Source organism: Bos indicus, chromosome 13, assembly GCF_029378745.1.
Source record: "Bos indicus isolate NIAB-ARS_2022 breed Sahiwal x Tharparkar chromosome 13, NIAB-ARS_B.indTharparkar_mat_pri_1.0, whole genome shotgun sequence".
NCBI lineage: Eukaryota > Metazoa > Chordata > Mammalia > Artiodactyla > Bovidae > Bos > Bos indicus.
The window spans coordinates 61,301,213-61,317,045 of record NC_091772.1 but is presented as its reverse complement, the minus strand read 5'-3'; the positions used below and the strand labels follow the sequence as shown (position 1 = coordinate 61,317,045).

The 15,833-nt window shown below is 43.3% G+C and overlaps 1 protein-coding gene and 1 long non-coding RNA gene across 5 annotated transcripts in view; both read left to right on the top strand.

Annotated features, from left to right (window-relative positions):
- The first annotated feature begins 29 nt into the window (after positions 1-29).
- On the top strand, positions 30-11,422 carry LOC139186554 (uncharacterized). The gene is made up of 3 exons (XR_011570174.1): positions 30-266; positions 2,363-2,450; positions 6,851-11,422. It is a non-coding gene; the product is annotated as an uncharacterized lncRNA (long non-coding RNA).
- Positions 11,423-14,266: 2,844 nt separating this feature from the next.
- BCL2L1 (BCL2 like 1) overlaps positions 14,267-15,833 on the top strand; it is a 50,181-nt gene continuing 48,614 nt past the window's right edge. Inside the window, exon 1 of one of the 4 annotated variants that reach the window (XM_019972218.2) lies at positions 14,267-14,380. The gene's annotated coding sequence lies outside the window, so the exon portion shown is untranslated. Of the gene's footprint in view, positions 14,495-15,353; positions 15,610-15,833 lie in introns of those variants that run through there. The other 3 variants (XM_019972217.2, XM_019972215.2, XM_019972214.2) reach the window with 3 other exon arrangements.

Here is a 15,833-nt window from a genome sequence, read left to right as displayed (position 1 = left end):
CTTAGATCCTGGCGACGCCGGAAGTCAGGGTGAGGGACAAGCAAACAACCGGCCCCGAAGGCTTCTGGGAAATGTAGTGTAACTGCGAGAGCCGGTTGCAACAACTCGACGAACGAAGTTACTACAAAGCCCAGAATGCTCCGCTACAAACTATTTGGGATAGGAGGTTAAAAATCCCCCTGCAGATGCGGGAGACAGAAGAGACACGGGTTCGATCTCTGGGTTGGAAAGATCCTCTTGAAGAGGCTTCCCTGGTGGCTCAAACGGTAAAACGTCTGCCCGCAATGCGGGAAACCCGGGTTTGATTCCTGGGTCGGGAACATCCCCCGGATAAGGAAATGGCAATCCACTCCAGCACTCTTGCTTGGAAAATCCCATAGATGGAGGAGCCTGATAGGCTACAGTAAGAGTCGGACACGTCCTTTCCTTTCTTTTTTTTTTTTTTTCCTTCCTTTTTTTTTTTTTTCCTTTCCTTTCTTGAAGAGAGCTTGACAACCCACTCCAGTAGTCTTGCTGGAGAATCCCATGGACAGAGGAGCCTGGAGGGCTAACGTCCATAGGTCGCAAAGAGTAGGACACGACTGAAGCGACTTAGCACGCTCCCTGCAATGCGGCATAGACTGGCCCTTAGATTCTTTGCCAACTGTGGAGTCTCTCAAACTTTTCATCCAAGTCCACGCCCGGATGTTAGTGCCTGAAGCCACGGTTTTTAGAGGATTGTTCTTTTCTCCTTTAATTCCAACATCCTTGGTTGTATTACCCTCGTATTGTAGAAGAGAAAACAAAGGCTTAGAGAAGTTGAGTAAACTTGTTTGAAATCACATTTTTTTTTAAGTGGAGAAGATGGGATTTGCATTAAGAACATCTAGTCCTATTTATCATCAATAATCACTTAGGAGGTAATAGCAGCAACAAGAACAAAAAGATGAACCTTCACCCCACACACACCCCCCTCGGAATTTTGTTTTAGTCTGTGGCACTTTCAAGTGCCCAGGCAATTCTCATATGCAGCCGGGATTGAGAAGCATTACTCCAAACCAGTAGTTCTCAAAGAACTAGATGATCAGTATAGTTGGAAACTTGTTAGAAATGTAAATTTTAGGTCCCACGTGAGACTTATTGAATCAGAAACTCTGAGAGTGGGCACAGCAATCTGTGTTTTCTATCAGCCCCTCAGGTGATACTGATGCCCACTGAGTTTTGAGACCCCTGCTCTAAACCAAGTGACACTAACAAAATCTCAGGCCTCGGGACCTATTTGTGTTGACAAGAAGGGTTTGAGCCGGATGGTCTTGGCTCTAGATTCTCCCAGGACCCCTGTTATTCCACCCAGCATTCTGTGAGGCTGAGATGCCTGCTGCAGATTCTGGCGCCACGTTACCCGAGTGGCCCAGGAATCCTAGGTGCAGAGGGATGGTCCACTCTGTTGCAGCGTGTTACTTCTCCTTCAAGTTGTCTGCGCCCTCCTGGATATTCTCCGTCTGCAACAAGAGCCCGGTGCGTTTTCCAGGAGCCCCTCGCCCACCTAGAACGACCACACACCAAAGGACAATATCACTGCAACACCTTCCGACTTCACACTGCGCCTCACACTGAGCACAGAGGCTCTGGGGCGCCAAGAACACCTTTCTCATGGCAAATATTATTAGAATTCAGATGTCCCTCTCTAAGAAAAAAGGGAGGAGATGGTCACTAAAGCATAAAATCTGGATATATTTTAACGGCTTTTAGGGCTGGACTTTTGGAGCAAAAAGATTTACTCATGGCAGACCATAGCCTCTGTCACAACCATGAGCTTTGGGCTCTCCAGAGAAATTTCTGGCTCCTTAAAGAAAAGTTTCACTGACTTGACCTAGTGTCTCAACATTTTCTGGTCATGGATGCTTTTGCGAAGCTAATGAATTCTCTGGATCAGTGCTGCCCCATAGAACTTTCTGTGGTAATGGAACTCTTCTACCCTGTGTGGGACAACACAGTGACACCACATGGCTAGTGAACATTCAAAATGTGGAAAAGGCAACTGCAGAAGGGAACATATAATTTTATTTAAACTTAACTAATTTGCATTTAAATATTGTATTGGATAGCTTGGGTCTAGAATTCCATGCACCCTCAAAATATTCATGTGAATATAAACACATATTTTTTAAAATATGTTTTGAGGGGGTTGTGGAGAAGAATGGATTATCAAACTTGGCCTCCAACACCCCTCAGGGTTCTGCACAAGTAGGGAGCGGGGTGGGTGGGAGGAGGGGTCCTCTTCTCAACCTGAGAAATTTCTTTTTTTTAAATATGTTTTTTTAATATATTGGATTTTGTATAATCTTCAGTTTGGAATGGGGATAAACTTTTTCTTCAAAAGGACACAAATCTGAGGAACTTTCTGGAGTGATACAGATGTTCCATATCTGGATCTGATGGTTACACTGATGTATAATAGGTAAAATTTGGTAAGTTGTACCTTTAAGATTTGTGTATTTTACTATATGTAAATTATGCTTAGTAAAAATACATAAAATTTTTTTAAAAGATCAGTGTTCATAATTTAAAAAAGCTACAAAAGTTTTAACAAATAAGCCTAAAACTTTTACAGGAAATTTTAAAACTGAAACTTTGTTGAATAACTATAAAAATAATTAAATAAGGCTTGGGTGTCCCTGGTGACTCAGGCTGTACAGAATCTGCCTGCAGTACAGGAGACCTGGATTCGATCCCTGAGTTGGAAAGATCTCCTGGAAAAGGGAATGTCTGCCTACTCCAGTATTCTTGCCTGGAGAATACCATGGACAGAGGAGCCTGGTGGGCTACAGTCCATGGGGTTGCAAAGAGTCAGATGTGACTGGGTGACTCAGGCTTTCATATATGTTGTTAATGAATGGTGCGATCTAATACTGTAAATTCTCCATATTAAAAGTTAAATACAATTCTAATGAAAATCCAATACATGTTTGTCATGGAATTTGCCAAATTGACTTTAAAATTCACATGGAAGAAAAAAATAAAAGAATTGGCATCTGAATTTTGAAAAATAATAGGGGGAATTGCCATACCAGATCTCATAAATATTAACATATTACAAAATTATAATTTTTAAAGTATCATTAATTGATTCCATGAGGATACAATCAGCAAAATCCAGTTGGGACAACTAGACAACAAGAAAACAAAAGATCTAGTTTTTTCAAAAAATAAACAGAAAAAAAAAAAAAAAACAAGCAAAATACAGCAAGAGTAGAGTTTTTTGGTTTGTTTTTGTTTTTCAATATTCCTTATTTCTAGAGATACAAATAGAAAGGGTAAGGATGAAATAACTCTAGAATTTGCTTCAAAATAATCTGGAGTATGCCAAGAAGAGAAGATGGGAATATAGCTGAAACAAGGTTAGCCACAAATTGATAATTGTTAAAACTGAGTAACAGGAGGTTTTCCCTAGTGGTCCAGTGGCTGAAGACTCCATGCTCCCAATGCAGGGATCCCAGTTCAATTCCTGGTAAGGGAACTAGATCCCACATGCTGCAACTAAAGATGCCGCATGCTGCAATGAAGATCAAAGATCCCATTTGCCCCAACTAAGACCTAGTGCAGCCAAATAAATAAGTAAAACATTTTTTAAAAACCTGACTGACAGGTTCATGATACATATATACATGCATGCATGCATGCCAAGTCCTTCGTGCCTGATTCTTTGCGACCCAATGAACTATAGCCCACCAGGCCCCTCTCTCCATGGGAATTTCCAAGTTAAGAACACTGGAGTGGGTTGCCATGCCCTCCTCCAGGGGATCTTCCTGACCCAGGAGTCAAAGTTGCATCTTTTATGTCTCCTGCGTTGGTGGGAGAGTTCTTTACCACTAGCACCACCTGGGAAGCCCACGTATATACATATTCAAACATATATGCATTTGAAATTTTCCACAGTTTTTTAAAGTAGGATACTGGCATAGAAATTTTGTTAACAACAGCAAAAGATCAGTAGAAGAATTTAAGAGTGCAGACACAGACCCATGGATATCAGAATTTAGTAAATGCTGAGTAGAATTTCAAATCAAATGGAACAAATAATGGATTTGGGACATTTGCTTTTCATTTGGGGAAAATATTATGTTAGATTTTTATCCAGTACTATTTACAAAAACAAATTTCAGATGAATTAAAACCCTAAAGATATAAAATAATTAAAATTTTTACAGCTAAAAATATGACATCATATAGGAAATTTTAAAGTAAGATAAAAGAAAAAAACTGAGACACAAAGGAAAAGACTGACCAAATCAAAACTTTAAAATTCTGTTTGACAAAAGAAAAACAAACAGGGACTTCCCTCCTGGTCTCGTGGTTAAGAATCCACCTGCCAGTGTACAGGACGCCAGTTCAATCCCTGGTCCAGGAACTAAGATGCCACATGCCTCAAGGCAACAAACCCCACTGAGCTCATGAGCTCTAAAGCCCCTGTTCTGCAACCAGAGAGGCCACCACAGCGAGAAGCCCTTGCACCACAACTAGAGAGTAGCAATGAAGACCCAACACAGCCATAAATAAATAAATAATAAAATTATTTTTAAAAAAGAAAAACAACAAAATCAAATATTTCCAAAACATCTAACAAAATGCAAACAACAACAAAAACCCTCCTAAGAATCAGTGATAGGAGAAGGCAATGGCACCCCACTCTTGCCTGGAAAATCCCATGGATGGAGGAGCCTGGTAGGCTGAAGTCCATGGGGTCGCTAAGAGACGGACACGCCTGAGCGACTTCACTTTCACTTTTCACTTTTATGCATTGGAGAAGGAAATGGCAACCCACTCCAGTGTTCTTGCCTGGAGAATCCCAGGGACCTGGGAGCCTGGTGGGCTGCCGTCTCTGGGGTCACACAGAGTCGGACACGACTGAAGCGACTTAGCAGCAGCAGCAGCAGCAAGAATCAGTGATAAGAGGACAAAAGTTCCATAGGCGTGGGAGTGGGAGGGAAGGCAATTCGTAGAAGAAGTAACAAAACTGGCCATTAAGACATGAAAAGATGCTTGGTCTCAGCAGTAATGCTGAAATTTAATTTTAAGTTTAATGAAACAAACAAGTATTGTCTTTCACCCATCAGATTGACCAAAATTAAAAGTGTGATGATATCAATAATTTACAAGGTAACTCAGAAGATGGGCGAATGGATGGGCTCAGCTGTTTTAAAGGGCAACTTGGCAACATCTATTTAAAATGTCAAACATGTGTGCCCTGCAACCTAGAACTTCTATTTCTAGATTTAGTTCCAAGAGACACACTTATCAACTTTCACATGAAGACACAGTCTCTGCAACATTTATGGAGCGCCTACTATGTGTCAGTCGCTATGCTAAGTGAGGGGATGCAGTAGTGAAAAGACAGACAAAAATCTCTGTCTTCAGAGAGCTGACATACTAGTGGAGAAGACAGACACTAAACAAGGTAAATAAATATCTCATAAATGAGATCTCATAATATAAATGATATCTCATAATAGGTGATAAATGCAAAGCTGTCTGCTCACCAGGCCCCTAAGGGTAGATGAAAAGAAGAGGAGAAACAGAGGGCTGGACAGAGACAAAGGGAGGACAGGGCTTGCCTAGGCTTTGGCAGTTCACTGACCTCCAGGTACATGCAGGGCCATGGGCAGGGAAGGTAAATGTGCTTGTTTTATATTAGAAGAGAAGGGGTATCAAAGCTGTGCTGTGTTCAGGGCCTACTAGGCAGAAAGTGCTCAGTGAATGAATGAACCAATGCCAGAAGGCTGTGTGCAAGAACTTCCCAAGTCCTCCCAAATTAACAAGAGGTAAGCCTGGCCCCAGAGAGTCCTTCTGCATCCATTAATATGGTATGATGGGTCTCAAGTTCCCATTATTTATGAATAGGAGACATCAAGGTCTGAAATCACCAAAGAATTTTAGACCTGAAAGAAACACAGATACATCCGGTTAGCTTCATCCATAATTTCAGTCATGACTGTTTTGGCCTTATCCATGTAAAAGGGTAAATATAAATAGGGTAGTTCAGGGACATTTGGATGAAGACTTGAAGAAGGAGGAGTAAGTTATGCAGATATCTTAAGGAAGAGTGTTCTAGGCAGAAGGAACAGCCAGTGCAAAGGCAGGAGCAGAGAGGAATGTTTTAGAAATAGCTAGGAAGTCAGGGTGGTTGGTGGTGAAGGGAATGGCAATCCACTCCAGTATTCTTGCCTGGAGAATTCCATGGATAGAGGATCCTGGCAGGCTACAGTCCATGAGTCAAAAAGAGTCAGACAGGATTAAGCGACTAACACACACACAGGGTGGCTGGATCAAACAGAAAGGAGGAGAGTTTCAGGAAATGAGGCCAGAGATATTCCCAGGCAGGATGTAGATCAAGTGGGCCTTAGTAAGGAAATTCATTTTTACTCTGAATAAGGTGGGAGTCCTGGGAGGGTTTTGAGCATTGATTTACTCTCTACTTCTAATGGGATAACTCTGGCTACTATGCTGAAAACAGGGGGATGGGGAACGAGAGTAGAAATAGGGATATCAATTAGTAGGCTGTTGCATTGTAGTTGTGAGAAATTGGAAACTCCCTAACTGTCCATTAGTAGGGGGGGCTGTTTCAGTAAACTGTCTATAAGATGGAACACTAAGCATCAGTTCAAAAAGAATTCGATAGATCTGGACCGATAGGGAGCTATCTTTGAAGCACATTATTGAGTTAAAACACAAAGTGCTGATTGTGGGTTTGTTTTTTCATTATGAAACCATTATGTTTTTTTTTTCTGGACCTTAAGTATTTTTTTTTATTGTAGTATAATTGATCATTATTTTTTTTAATATGCAAAACAGTGCAACACTTTTCCCACAGGTGTGAAGAAGTAATAACAGCTAGCCCTTACCTGGCACTTACCACATACCAAGCACTCTTTGAAGTACTTTGCGCATAACTCATTTCATCCTAACAATAACCCTGTAAGTGATGTTGTATTTCCATTTTATAGATTGAGGAAATTGAGACTCAGAGAGTGGGAACTTCAGAGGGAAGGATAAACAGGACACATGGATAGAAACAATAATTGGAGATTTATCTTTAATTGTTTAAAAAGAATATATCCATGTATTATTAATATTTGTGTACTTTGAGTTTATTATTTCTTATAATGGAAGAGGAAAGATGTCTGCAAAGGAGAAGTGCAGGAAGCCAAGCTCTGTATTTAAAAAGTGAGAAGGAAAGACCCAACTTTTACTCCTACCCCTTCCAAATCTTCTTCATTCCATGTCTGTCACTCCCTCCACCATCCAACCGGTGGTCACCAGGCCAGAAATCCAGACCTGCCTTTCAGCTCAGTGGAGACCACCTACTTCAAGGAGAATAGACAACAGCTAGTCACTGGCTCTAGGTGGCGGCATAACCCTCAGATACCTGTAGGCGAGTTGGTTGTGATCACCCAGTGACACCCCCTGGAGAAGTTTGCAAGTGTGAGCCATTGGTGACAGTCATCAAAAGGATCTGTCTTCTACAGTTCCCATCCAACCAAACACGGAGCTCTGTGGGTGTCCTGGTCTCTTCCTGGCTGATGTGGAATCCATTCTGGAGGAAGAATTACAGATACCTTGTTGTTATTGTTCAGCTGCTAAGTTGTGTCTGACTCTTTTCAACCCCATGGACTGTAGTCCACCAGGCTCCTCTATCCTCCACTGTCTCCTGGAGTTTGCTCAAATTCATGTCTGTTCAATCAGCCCATCTTGGGTGGCCCTGCACACCATGGATTATAACTTCGAGTTACACAAGCCCCTTCACCATGACAAGGCTGTGATCCATGAAGACACTTTGTGCGTTAGTCACTAGATCGAGTATGACTCTTTGTGATCCCATGGACTGTAGCCCACCAGGCTCCTCTGTCCATGGAATTTTCCAGTCAAGAATACTGGAGTGGGTAGCCATTCCCTTCTCCAGGGGATCTTCCCTACCCAGGGATAGAACCTGGATTTCCCACGTTGCTTGGGGATTTACCATCTGAGCCACAAGGTATGACACCTTGGCACACAGCAAATAAATTAGCACACAGTAATTAAAAGCGATGAACTATAGGAAACAACCAAGCATCCATCAACTGATGAATGGATAAATAAAATGTGGTAAATCCATACAGTGGCATAGTATTCTTTAATAAAAGGAATAAAATACTGATATATACAACAAAATAGATGAACCAGAAACATTATACTAAATAAAAGAAGCCAGACTCAAAAGGACAAATACTGTATAATTCCATCCATATGAAATTGCCAGACTAGGCAAATTCAGAGACAGAGGAAAATGAGTGGTGCCTTTGTATTCTTCACTTCCCTTGTGGCTCAGCTGGTAAAGAATCTGCCTGCGATGTGGGAGACCTGGGTTCGATCCCTGGGTTGAGGAGATCCCCTGAAGAAGGCAAAGGCTACCCACTCCAGTATTCTGGCCTGGATAGTCCATGAGGTTGCAAAGAGTTGGACAAAACTGAGCGACTTTCACTTCACTTTCACTTTTGTATTCTTCTCGAAGTTGGAAAAGGGAAATCACTTGAAATTCCATCCTGTGCATTTGCAGTGGACCCTGGCCTAGGTCAAGGCTTTAATATTGGAGACTTTTTCTATTTAAAAAAAAACTTTCTAAATTACAAAAATTATATATGCTTATGCATCTCTTCAGAGAAGGCAATGGCACCCCACTCCAGTACTCTTGCCTGGAAAATCCCATGGGTGGAGGAGCCTGGTGGGCTGCCGTCTATGGGGTCGCACAGAGTCGGACAGGACTGAGCGACTTCACTTTTACTTTTCACTTTTATGCATTGGAGGAGGAAATGGCAACCCACTCCAGTGTTCTAGCCTGGAGAATCCCAGGGACAGGGGGGCCTGGTGGGCTGCCATCTATGGGGTCACCCAGAGTTGGACACGACTGAAGCGACTTAGCAGCAGCAGCAGCAGCATGCATCTCTTACGTCTCCTGCACTGGCAGGCAGGTTCTTTACCACTAGCGCCACCTGGGAAGCCCATAAACATACTACTATTTGGTTAATTGTCTGCTATAATGAACAACTGGATAGTTTCCATATTTTTGCTATAACAAGTAGTACTGCTAGAAACATCCTTATACCTGCATGTCACACATGTGTTAAGAGTTATTTTAGAACATATATAAAAAAATAGAATTGCTGGGTCATATGTTGTGGGCATCTTCAATTCTACTCTGTAACAATAATTTTTTTTTCCCAAAGTTATTCTGTATTCTTTTTTTTTTAGATTACTTTTTAATTTATTTTTGACTGTGCTGGGTCTTTGTTGCTGTGCAGCCTTTCTCTAGTTGGAGCGAGCAGGGGCTACTCTCTAGTAGAGGTGCATGGGCTTCTCATTGTGGTGGCTTCTCTCGTTGCAGAATACAGGTTCTAGGCACACCGGCTTCATTAGTTGTGGCACACAAGCATAGCTGCCCCATGGCATGTGGAATCTTCCCAGACCAGGGATCGAACTGATGTCCCCTGCATTGGCAGGCGGATTCTTTACCACTGGACCACCAGGGAAGTCTCTATTCCATATTCTTGAATGGAATATTCAAGAATATTCCTGAACCATATTCCTGAACCATACTTGATTTTATCCAATTTTCCTCTGCCAAGGTGAGGGAGATGCTGGCAAGCAGGCAGCACCATTCCCTCCAGTTCCTGCACTGGATTGATGGTTTGCTTTCTGAGAGTTGATTGAAAGGAGCTCTAGAAGTCAGTCAAAGGCAAGATATTTACCAAACTTTAGGACATCATTAAAATAATCTGGAGGGAGGAAACAAGATGGCAAATTAGAAGGACTTGAACTCACTGACTCTCATGAAAACACCAAAAATAAGAACTGGTGTTGGAGAAGACTCTTGAGAGTCCCTTGGACTGCAAGGAGATCCAACCAGTCCATTCTGAAGGACCATCAGCCCTGGGATTTCTTTGGAAGGAATGATGCTGAAGCTGAAACTCCAGTATTTTGGCCACCTCATGCGAAGAGTTGACTCATTGGAAAAGACTCTGATGCTGGGAGGGATTGGGGGCAGGAGGAGAAGGGGACGACAGAGGATGAGATGGCTGGATGGCATCACTGACTCGATGGACGTGAGTCTCAGTGAACTCCAGGAGTTGGTGATGGACAGGGAGGCCTGGTGTGCTGCGATTCATGCGGTTGCAAAGAGTCGGACATGACTGAGCAGCTGATCTGATCTGATCTGATCTGAACAATCATAGACCAAAAAGAAGACAGATTTTCTCATTTGCCAATCTGATGGAATTTCAGATTTGCCAATCTGATGAATGTGAAATGGTATCTCACTGAGGTTTTCATCTGCATTTTCCCTGATAACTATGGGGGTTGAGCATCTACCTCAGTCTCTGTGGATTATTGGCCACTCGTTTCTGTTCCTCTTTAGTGTCTGCACAAGGGCTTTCTCCATTTTTCTTTTGTCTTTATCATATTGACTTCCCAGCCTTTTTTCTTATGTATGGTATTTAGAGTTGAGATGTCACAAATCTAATTTTGTGTATCTTTATCTTCATTTAACATTATACCATAAGCATCTCATCATCTAAATCTCAGCAAACATGTTTTTATAAACAGTATTTCTCAACTTTACAAAATATAGTGATGTTTAGATAATACAAAAAGTATAAAAAAGAAAATCAAATTATCCATAATTTGACTATGTAGCAATAACCACCTTTTTGCATCCTGGTATAATCTTTTCTACTATATGTTGCATGTAATGTACATTTTTAAATAAATTAGAATAATTCTCAGAATAGCTTTGTAACCTTTTTTCAAACTTCTATGGTTTGAATATTTTTCCACATCATGAAGTATGGTGTGAACTTAATCTATTTAAAGCATCACTCTTTTTACTGAACTTCTCAGTTTTTTCTATCCTGTGTTATAAATAACCTTGTATAAATATTTCCGTGGATAAACTTTGGTTGCACTTCATGTTTTTTCTTAAATTCAATTCCAATCAAAGATTATTTTTCAATGATCTTTCCAGAGTCTTTTTTTTTTTTTTTGATCATGTCATGCAGCGTGTGGGATCTCAGTTTCTTGTTCCCTGACCAAATATTGAACCCTCACCCCCTACATTGGAAGTGTGGAGTCTTAACTACTGGACCACCAGCGAAGTCCCTCCAGAACCATTTTTAAGGATCTTAATAAATCTTGGCAAAGTTCCCTTCCCCAAATGCTCTATCTTCCCCAAATATAAATCTCTTCATGCCTTTCTGTTCAAAAAGGATGGCTGGCTCCTCCAGTGCCTATTTAGTGTCCAGCACCCTCGGAAACACATTTGCATTGCTTCCTCTGCCACCACTTCCTCTCAGTCATCTTGGTTTATTTCTAAGACACATCTGCATCCTCTTGTTAACACTCCACACCTCTGCTCAGGCAGCACCTTCCACCTAAAATGCCCCTCAGCTACTCTGCCCTCTGCTGGGCTCCCAAAGCCCATCGTAGACCTTCAGAACAAAAGTTTCCACGTTGAAATGATTGTGACACCACAAGTTTTAATAAAGGAAATCAGATCATGTCCTGTGCCAGTTTAAAACCTTTCCCTGGAACATAATGAAAAGTTCAGAAATTGACACAAATACACTTGGGAATATAGACAATGGTAATGAGATATTTCAGGTGAGTTGGGAAAAGATAATGATACTGGGGTAACTGGATAGTTATTTGGAAAAAAATTTATGGATTCCTGCCTCACATCTTACACTGAAGGGAATTTATGATGGAACAAAGATTGAAATGTAAAATATGAAACCAAGTAGAAGAAAACAGAGAATTATTTTTAGAGTATCAAGCTGGAAAAAGTCTTCATAAGAATGACATAGAACCTGGAAACCACAAAGGAAAAGACTCATACATTTAATTATATAGAAAATAAAAGTTTTCCCATGGTAATAAATAATACGTTGGGAAACTATTGATAACTTATATGTAGGGGAGAAAAAAAAAGGATAAACATTCTACAAATCAATGAGAAAAAAGTTCAACAGAAATACCAACTGAAAAAAACGGCGAGCAAAATAAACAGAGAATTCATCAGAACAAAACCTCACCCCCCAAAAAGTCTCATATAAATATGAAAAATTGCTCAACTTCACTCAATAAAAAGAAATGAAAAATAAAAGTGCCTCTCAGTTTTTACCTATCAGATTGGTGAAGATAAAAAAGTTTGATAACACTCTGTGTAGCTCAGGATGTGAGGCAATAATCAGTCTCATGCTTTAATGGTGGGGACCAACTGGTGCAGCTGCTATGTAGAGCATGTTGCCAATATCCATTAAAACAAAACAAAAACAAATTCATATATTCAGTTACCGGCAATTCCACTTCCAGGAATTTACTTAACAGATAAACTCCCACATATGCAAAATAACCAATGAACAAGTTATACCTTTATTTATAATAAGATAAGACTGGAAACTACCTAATTGTCCCTAAATAGGGGATTGGGCAAGTGCATTACGGCCTATCTTTATAAAGTGTTAGTGTCCTACTCTTCACGACCCCATGGACTATAGCCCACTGTCCATGGACTTCTCCAGGCAAGAATATTGGAGTCAGTAGCCATTCCCTTCCCCAAGGACTCTTCCCTACCCAGAGATTGAACCTGGATCTTCTGCATTGCAGGTGGATTCCTTACCGTCTGAGTCACCAGGGAAGCCCATATTTTTATGAAGTTGTGTGTTAATTTAAAAAATTAAGGGAGAGTTATATGGGAAAAGAATCCAAAAAAGAATGGATATATGTATAACTTTTTTTTTTTGCTGTACATCTGAAATTAACACAACATAGTAAATCAATTATACTTAAATATTTAAGAAATAAAACAAAAAATCAGGGTAGACTGAAAACATAGCGCTCAGCAAAAAAAAGCAAGATGTAGAAGTGTTTATAGCAAGTTACCAGTTGTGTAAAACATTTTTACGTATACATTTGCTTGTGAATACAGTGACTGTCTCTGAAAGACTCCAGAAGAAAGGCTTAAGAGTGATGATCTCTGAGACTTGCCTGATGGTCCAGTGGTTAAGACTCTGTGCTCCCATTGCACGGAGCATGGGTTCAACCCCTGGTTGGGGAACTAAGATCCCACATGTCACACAGTCACAGAAAAATTAATTAATTAATTGTGATGATCTCTGTGAGGGGAATCAGGGATTAGAAAGCAGGAGCGGGAAGAGGACTTTCTATGCTCTTCGGTATATTTTAATATTGTATTTTCAATCAACTAAATTACCACAAAATAAAACTTTTCAATGTTTAGAATCAATTCCAACTCATTCCCACAGTCAACTTCTCAACATCCTTTCACATAGCATTTGCCCTCCCTCAGTCACAGTGCTTTTCCTTCAGTTTCTGGGACATGCCAGAAGCTTCCTCCCTCAGGACACGTTGTACAAGCCATTTCCTCTGCTAAGTCTGATGTTCTCTACACTCTTTCAACGGGTTGGCATATTCTTACACTTCTGGTCTTGGGTTCTATGTCATTTCTTCAAAGAGGCCATCTCTGGCACCCTACACAAACAATTAAAAAAACAGTTTAAAAAAATGTCTGTTTCCCTCACTGGGCAGAGAGGGCACCCATTTTAATGGACCACCTATTCCTTCACCCTCTTTATGAAAATACCCTGATTTGTTTTCTTCAGAGCCATAGTCACTATTTGAAATTACCTTCTTTTCTCAGTCGGAGAAGGCAATAGCACCCCACTCCAGTACTCTTGCCTGGAAAATCCCATGAACGGAGGAGCCCGGCTCAGTTATTTACTATCTCTCTCCATCTCAAGGGTTTTAGTCTCTATGAAAGCATGGGTCATGTCTTGTCTTGTTCCTAAGTCTATTTTCAGCAACCCAAACAATAAATATTTGCCGAATGTATTTATGCAGCAAAGACTATGGACTTCACAAATAACTCTAAAATCACCACAATAACTCAAGGAGGGAGGCTGGTTTTTACTCTATTTTTAGAGTTAAGGATAACTGAGGCGCGCAGCAGTTGAGTAACTTGCCAAATCGGCAAGACTAGAATCCCAAACACAAGGTTCTTAGCCACAAGGCAACACTTTTTCGATATACAAACTGATCGGTGGATTAAACTGACCAAAAGAATGAATGGAAATGTGAATGTTTCCCTTGTGTGTCCGGAATCCTCAGATCTATCGCCAGGGGGCGCTCTCGCCCAGTTCTTGACGCCAGTCCTCCAGGCGCGCACTCCCTCTGCGTCTCGGGCTCGCGCGCGCTGCCGCGGCACCGGAAGTGACTGAGCTTGCAAGTTCCCCCGGTCTCTTCAGGGAAACTGAGGCCGGCTCGTTCGGAAGAGAGAGCGCGAGCCGTCAGCCAGGTAGGCCGGCCCCGGTCCGCAGCGCGGAACTTGGCCGCGAAGAGCACTCGCGCCCGGAAACGACCTGGCCGATGAAGGGGGTATGTGGCCCCCCACGGCTCGCGGGGCTCGCAGGTGAGAGCGCCGCCTCTCCTGTGCGTGGCAGGCGCTGCGCCCAATGGGAGCCCTCGCCGTTCTGCTTCCGTGCTACCTGGGCTCATTGATTGGCTACGCCGGGGCGGGCCGCCGGGGGCGAGACCCCACCTCCCAGAAAGGTCTAGGGGGCGCCCCTGAGGGAGAGCGGTTGCCTAGCAACGGGGCGGTGGCCAGGCGGGTACCCGGCCTAGCGCGCGGAGGAAGCCGCGAGGCCGCAGCCCACCCACCCCGGGCTCTAGAGAGGTGCAACCCCGGGCCCCTAAGGCCTCCCGGGGGTGCCAAGAAGCCGACCTGGGCCTGTCCCCAGGAAAACGCAGTCTCAGCTGTGGGGGCTCTCGAGCAGGCCTCGACCCTTGTCTCTGACCGGTGGAGAGGCTCGGCGCCTCACCCTCGCCGGGTCTTTGTGCAGGGCGCCGGCGGCCATTGTGTCCGTGCGGGGAATGGAGGACCCGGCAATCCCCCACCGCCACCGCCACGACCAGGGCCTTTGGGGAATTCAAAGAAAGCCAGCGGCGTTTCTGGGGGGTCTCCGGCTTTCAGCCTCCCAGAAAGACCCGGGGATGGCCTTTCCAAACTCAGACCGCAGATCTAAGGCAGTGTTCCCCTCCCTCTGTTTCTCATCGAAACCTTGAGCCCCATCGAGAAGTCCCTTCAGGGTTTCTTCGGAAGCCTCACCCAGGGCTGATACTGAAATAGAAAAAAACAAAAACTAAACCTCACACCAGCCACCTCCGAGAGAGTTCTCCTAGCTCCCAGTAGGAGGCGGAGAGCCAAGGGGCGTGCAAGAGCGAGGGGGCTGGGCTCCCGGGTGGCAGGAGGCCGCGGCTGCTAAGCGGCCGCCCTCGATCGGGGCGATGGAGGAGGAAGCAAGCGAGGGGGCCGGTTCTTGAGCTTCGTAATTCCTGTGTCGCCTCCTGAGCTCTCAGTCCGCCGGGTCGCATGATCCCTCCAGCCGGAGCTGCTTTTTTTGCCAGCCGCCGCCGCGAGGCCGGTTGACTTACCGGCATCCCCGCTGCCACCTCCTCTCCCACCTATGATACAAAAGATCTTCCGGGGGCTGCACCTGCCTGCCGTCGCCTGAGACGGATTTGAATGTAGGTGGTGAGGGGGTATGGGGGTGGGGGGCAGACTGCCCATGGGGGTGACTTTTCGAGGAAGACATTTCAGAGAAAAGGGGGTGGCTGGGATAAAAGGGGAGGGGAAAAAAAGGTCAGTGTGATGATTCAGAGCCCACTGGTGCTTTCAAATTGACTTCATCGAAGTACCTGGGAAGCTAGACCCAGATCTTCATAAGAGCGGCAAAGAACCCAGTTCAAGT